Source organism: Petaurus breviceps, unplaced genomic scaffold (genome assembly GCF_028583685.1).
Source record: "Petaurus breviceps papuanus isolate PSGF00001 unplaced genomic scaffold, PetGlider_PUasm1.0 91133, whole genome shotgun sequence".
NCBI classification, from domain to species: Eukaryota; Metazoa; Chordata; class Mammalia; order Diprotodontia; family Petauridae; genus Petaurus; species Petaurus breviceps.
Genome location: NW_027187419.1, coordinates 46,421,761 through 46,428,591, shown reverse-complemented (window position 1 = coordinate 46,428,591; position 6,831 = coordinate 46,421,761).

Sequence of the window (6,831 nt, the reverse complement as noted above, 5' to 3'; positions counted from 1 at the left end):
ATCATAGTTATTTTAGAGTTAATCCTAGAAGGGACATGAACTATCAACTAGTTCAATTTCCTTCTTCTACAGCTGAGGAAACCAAGGTCTAGAGATACTAATAAGTAATTTTTAAAAAATAATGATAAGAACTAACATTTATATAGCACTTACTACCTTCTAGGCACTTTGCAATTTTTATCTCACTTTATCTTCATAACAATCCTGGGAGGTGGGTGCTATTATTATCTCTATTTTACAGATGAGGAAACTGAAGCAAACAGAGTTTAAATGACTTACCCAGGGTCACACAGCCAGTAAGTACGTGAGGCTGAATTTGAACTCAAGTCTTCCTGACTCCATGCTTGGGGTTCTATCCACTGTGCCACATAGCTGCCTATGGTTACGTGACTTGCCCAAAGTTACAAAAGTAGTAAGTAACAAGGCCAAGATTTGGACCCAGGCTACACAACCCAGCATTTTGGAGACAGTTTATACTTTATGTACTGTTTCTTCAAGTAGGATACACATTTTATTTTGCCGTTTCTGAGAAGTTAGAAAAATTCTTACACTGAACCTTTGCCTGTTAGGTAGCATCTGCAGATAACACTAACTTAGAATTATTGTGAACTAAACATTATAACCGTTTAATGTTTATTGATTTTCCTTCTTCCTTTCCATTTTTAGGAAGTTAGGAAGATATTAATTACATTTTTGAGAGAAGCCAATGCTGCTGTGTGAAGGTGGCTCAACAGCTCTCCAGAAGACTAAACCTTTCATTTATCTACCAACTAAACAGAAGCATCCCAGGCAAGCTAAATGGCAAACTTTCTTTCCATCTCCACTCCCTAATGTGAGAAGTTCCATGAAGGCTTCATGAAGAGTAACTTAAATTCTGCGCTGGGACCCTTTCAGTATCACCTTGTCTTCTGTTTTATAACTGCCAACAAAAAGAAGAGGGGGAGAAAGCGCTGTTTGCAAACTTTTTAAAAATACCATTCTATCTCTTCCGCCCTCCACCTACTTTCCTTCAACAGGCTATGGGGGGAAATACTGTCATTTTTTGGTCATGTCAGACTCTTCTTGACCCCATTTGGGTCTTTCTTGGCAAAGATATTGGTGTGGTTTGACATTTCCTACTTCAACTTATTTGACAGATGAGGAAACTGAGGCTGACAGGGTTAAGTGATTTGCCCAGGGTGACACAGTTAGTAAGTATACCTAAAGTCAGATTTGAACTCAGGAAGATGAGTCTTCTTGATTCCAAACCTGGCACTCTATCCACTGTGCAACCTAACTGCCCTGAACTGCATTCCCCCCTCCCCCTTTGTTTCAAGAGATGGCTTTCTAGGTAGCAGAATAGGGAACGGCATATTTGGAATTGAAGGTGAAGTAAAAACAAACAAAAAAATCAGTATAATTTTTGAAAAGTCCCTTTCCAGCTCTAACCCCTTGATCATCTACTGACTTTTCTCCTGTTCAATGCTCCTTCCTCTCAGAGGATCATATATAACTATCTGATCACGGGGCCTAGACAGGCAACCGTTTTCAAACTCTTTAGAGCCTCTGATGACTCATCATGACATAGAGGTGACCCAGGCTTCTCAAATGCTGAGGAGGTATGTATAAACTCTGACAGACACAGCGGAGTTAGCAATGGCTTTGAATCTGTGCCTTGTGACAGATTGAATCCACCCTCTGTGTCTAGTCTAGCCAAGGACAGAGAGGCTCAGCACCAGAACATGGGCTGCTTGGTGATGGCTTTCCCAGGCACAGGACCTGGCTAAGGCACAGAGGGGTTGTGATCTGTATTGTTAGAGGGGGTGCCCACGTGAAAGAAATATCAAACACTTGAGGGACAATTGGACTGTGACACCCTATTCACATATGCTCTGTGTTTGTGTTTGTGTGAGTGTGTGTGTGTATGTGTGTGACAGTTGCCACCTGATACACTGGACAGTCTTCCCTTATAAACCTACCCATTTCTGTTGAAGGCATCTCCATCCTTCCATTCACTCAAATTAATACCTTGGAATCATCTTCAACTTTTCCATATCCCTGATTCCTAATATTCAGTCAGCTGCCAAATTTTGTAAATTCAACTCCCACTCCATCTTTTCACATCTGTCACCTTCTCTCTAACAATAGAGGTAATGTTGCAGCCTCTCATCACCTCTTACGTAGTCTATTGAATGAGTCTCCTAATTGGCCTCCCTATTTTAATTTTCTCCAATCTATCCTCTATAGAGCAGCCAAAATAGCCTTCCTAAAGACTTAGACAAAAGGGAGCATTTTGTTACTGCCTTGTTAAATTTAAAATACACTTTAAAAACCCCAACATAATAGTTCATAGTTTCATATACAATCCTCTTTTCTGATCTTCTTTCTATGCTTAAAAGTTCATACATATTCGTGATCATTAAGTTAATAAAAAAAATTAAAACAAAACCATCTGAGTATAACTTTGACCACTTCACTCCCTTGCTTAGCAATCTAGTCTTGTCTCTAGGATTAAATGCAGACTGCTCAGTCTAACATGGAAAGCTCACCATGCTCTAAACTCCAACCTATCTCTCTAGGCTTATTTCGTATTATTCCACTTCATTTACTCCACATTATAGTCACCATGGCCTACTCTCTGTTTGCTCCTTTACCTTCTCATTCCATTTGCTGTCTTTATGCCTTCACACAAGCTATCCCTGATGCCTTCTTACTTCTGCCACTTAAAAACCCTAACTTTCTTCAGGGCTCATTTCAGACACCAACTCTGACATGAAGTCTTCTCTAGATCCTTTATTTTTTTTTTAGCATTCACTCCCTCCTCAGATTATTCTATATTTACTTGTCTGTGTACTTGTTACGTAAACCCAGTCAAATGTTAGCTCCTTTGTGGCAGGAACTGGTAAATTTGTGTCTTTGGATCTCCAGTGCCTAGCATATAGAAGGGCTTAATAAATGTTTACTGAATGGAATTAGAATTAATAAAAACTGAATTTTGTCCTGAGATATTTGAGGGGGATGAAAATGGTGTTTGTTGCTCCTTTGCATATATACACACTCATACCCCCTGGAATATGCTCTGCCCTATGTTCCTACACATCTTTTGACACTCAACTTAAATCTCACCTCTGTGCCTTCCTCAACTTCTTTTGGTCAGTCTGCTTGCTAAATATGGCATCTAACATGACTGTGAAGGGAACTAGTTAAAAATCTATTGTATTTCATTTCTTCATGAGAGTGTCTACGGTCTAGGAAATCATGACAAAATTCCATTAAATTCCACAAACATGATCACTCTATTAGGAATAAGGAAGATACTGAGGGTTAGTAAAGATAGGTAGGTCCTTGCCTTCAATGGAGCTTCATATTCCTATAAAACATTAAGGTTAGTAAGGCTGCTGACATCATTTCACTTGATCCTCATAACAATCCTGTGAAATAGGTGCTATCATTATACTACTTCCAAAAATGAGTAAAGGGAGGCATAAAAATATGACACAAAAACAAAATTAATGTAAATTTTAATGTTATGGACACTAAATCCCTCTTTGAAGTCCCCTTCTCTCTTCTTTATGGTATCATTTCATCATCACAAGAGTGTGAATGGGGTGGCAAGGTAGCACAGCGAGTAAGAGCACCGGCTCCAGTGTCAGTATGACCTGAAGATCGAATCCGGGGCTTAGACACTTAGCATCCACCCAGAAACACCTGGCCGTGTAACCTTGAGCAAGTTACTTAACCCCAATTGTTTAGGGGCTGCCAGGTGGCTCAGCGAGTAAGAGCACTGGCTCCAGTGTTGGGATGACCTGGATCAAATCCTGGGCTCAGATACTCAGCACCACACCCAGAAATAACTGGCCATGTAACCTTGAGCAAGTTACTTAACCCCGATTGCTTTAAAAAAAAAAAAAAGAGTGTGAATGCTGGCAGGATCTACCATGCTGGAAATTTATGGACTTAGAGATGGGTTGTATGTCAATTATCACAGATAGACGGATGGATGAATGGATGTATGGATATATGTATGTATATATGTATATCTATGTGTGTATGTGTGTGTATCTAAACAGATAAAGCTTTATTCAAATAATTCCATTTCATTTACTCTGCATTATGGCCAAACTGGACTACACTCTGTTTGCTCCTTTACCTCCTTATTCCATTTCATGTCTTTATGTTTTTACATGAGCTGTCCCTGATCTATCCCTATCTATATATTTATGTAGATATCTAGAGAGACAGAGATATAGATACTCACTTTTTGTGTAATATATTGAAAGCAAACAACCAAAATTCATTATTGCCAAAATTAAAAGATCCTGACTTAATAAGATTAAGGGCCCTTGAATTTAAAGCTTGAAGGGAGCTTAGAAATGATTTTTACAAATGAGGAAACTCAGGGTCAGAGAGACTCAATGACTTATCACTCAAAGTGATCTAAAGTAGGTTTTGAACCCAGCTCCCCTGATACCAAATCCATTTAAACTGTGAAATTTTGGAGAGGAATATTGGGTAGAACACTCAAACCCTTAACTAAGAAATCCAAAGAGTTTGGAAAAGATCCCTGCCCTTCTCCTCTGAGTTCCTAGCATTCTTAAAATCTATATCACATGGGTTAGCATTTGGTTGTGTTTTGTCTTATATTAGTTTATAATTATTTCACACATTCAAGTCTGTCTCCAAAACTTGACTTAAGATTCTTAGAAGAAAATATCTTACATTGTCATCATATTTCCTAGAGCAGTGGTCCCCAAACTTTTTTGATCATGTACTCCTATTGGTGAATTATTTTAAGCATGTACCCCCCAATCTATATATGACTACTTATTTATAAATTCAAGGGTGCCTTGAAAATCTTAGTATAGTTTTTTTTATTCTTAACTGCACTAGAACTTTTGGGACTGCTCTACTAAAAGTTATGTACATTATAAATGTGCACAGAAATAAAAATTTCAAAGGATGAGATAGAGATAAAATGATTTGATTCTAGAATCAATAGTAAACCATTGGAAGCAGAGTAGGGAAGTAGTATGATCAGACCTATATGTTAGGAAAATTATATTGGCAGCTGTGTCTGGAGGTTGGACTGGGGAGAGAAAAAAGATCTGACACTGGTAGATTAATTAGAGGTTAATTCAGCAGTTCAAATGAGACACAATGAGAGCTTGAATTATGGTGGTGGCTGTGTGACTAGAAAGAGGGGATGAATATGAGAGATGTTATAGAAAGAGAAATACCAAGGTTCAGCATACAGCAAGATTCAATACGTGAAAGAGTGAGGGGTCAACAGATGACAATAAGGGTACATATGGGTTCACTTTGGGGTTGGTGGTGCCCTCAATAGTAATAGGGCAATTTAGAGCTTATAGTAATAGGAGATGTAGTTTTGGGGGAATAGATATTATAAAGAGATCTACTATTTTTCTCCCAGCATACATACATCATCATCTTGTTTGACTCATTCTGTTCTCTACAAAGGAAAATGGGCAAAGGTGGGGTTCTTGCTCAATAATCACTGACCCAGAGTCTATTCAAGACCAGTAGTAGCCTACAGCTACCTCTAAATGATCTGGGGTGTCTGGGAGTAGGTATGCTGGGGGAGACTTAGTTATCCGACTGGGACAAACTGCTATTGTGAATACCCAGGTGGCCAAGTAGGGGCAGTGAAGTGGTTCAGTGGATATAGCACTGGACCTGGAGTCAGAAGGACCTGAGATCAAATCTGTTCTCAGAAACTTGCTAGTTGTGTGACCAAGGGAGGGGAACCTCAGTTTGCCTCAGTTTCCTCATCTGTGAAATGAACTGAAAAAGGAAATGGCAAAGTACTCCAGTATCTTTGCCAAGAAAACTCCAAATGGGAATATCAGTTGGACACAACTGAAACTAATCAAAACAACAAACAATGGAAGATGGCAAAGAGGGGGCAGAGTGATGGAGGATGAGGGTAGATGTGGTTGCGTTGGAAATAAGTCCCTTAGTTTGCCATGGCTGGGAAGATGGGATTTGACCAACCTCCTTCCCTCTGTTGATTATTTCCCATATATCCTGTACCTAACTTGAATGTATACAGTTGTTTGCATGTTCCCTTTCCAATTAGATTGGGAGCTCAAGACCAGAGACTATCTTTTGCTGTTCTTTGCCTAGAATTTGGCACAGTGATTGCCATAGAGCAGGCAGTTAATAAATATGTGACTGGCTGACTGTCAGAGCCCATTCCTCTCCCTAATTTCCCTATTTTATCATTCTTTCAGCCACCCAGGTGGAGATAACCTCAGATTCGTTCTTGACTCTTCACCCCTACTCACTGAAACTTCCAGATGTGATCAGTTACCAATTGGTATAGATTCTGACACCACCACATCTCTCACATCCATTCCTTTCCCCTCTATCACACTACAAAGACTTTGTTTGAGTTTTCATCTTTTCTCACCTAGATTATTGTAATAGATGCTGATTTTGGCTTAGGGCTCTAAGTTTTAAGTGGTGTTGAAGAATCTGAGTGCCATAGGAGTTCAGAGAAAGGAGAAATCACTGAGGATTCAAGTAGTCCAGAGAAACTTCCTAGATGAGGAACACATTAGCTGAGTCTTGTAGGGTATGTAAGATTTGGATAGGTAGATAGGAAATAGAAGAAATATCCCACATAGGAGGGATAGCACGAGACTGAGGCACAGAGTTGGGACTTACAATGTCATGGTAGGGGAAGACAGGGAGTAGCAAGTATTTGGACATAGAACTTCTCTCTATGAATTTGCCTCATGCTTTATTGAGTGAGCTATATATTTTGGGATTTTACTCTACAGGAAGAATCCAAGGTGTCTGATGATGCATCATCACAGGGATTTGCTTAAT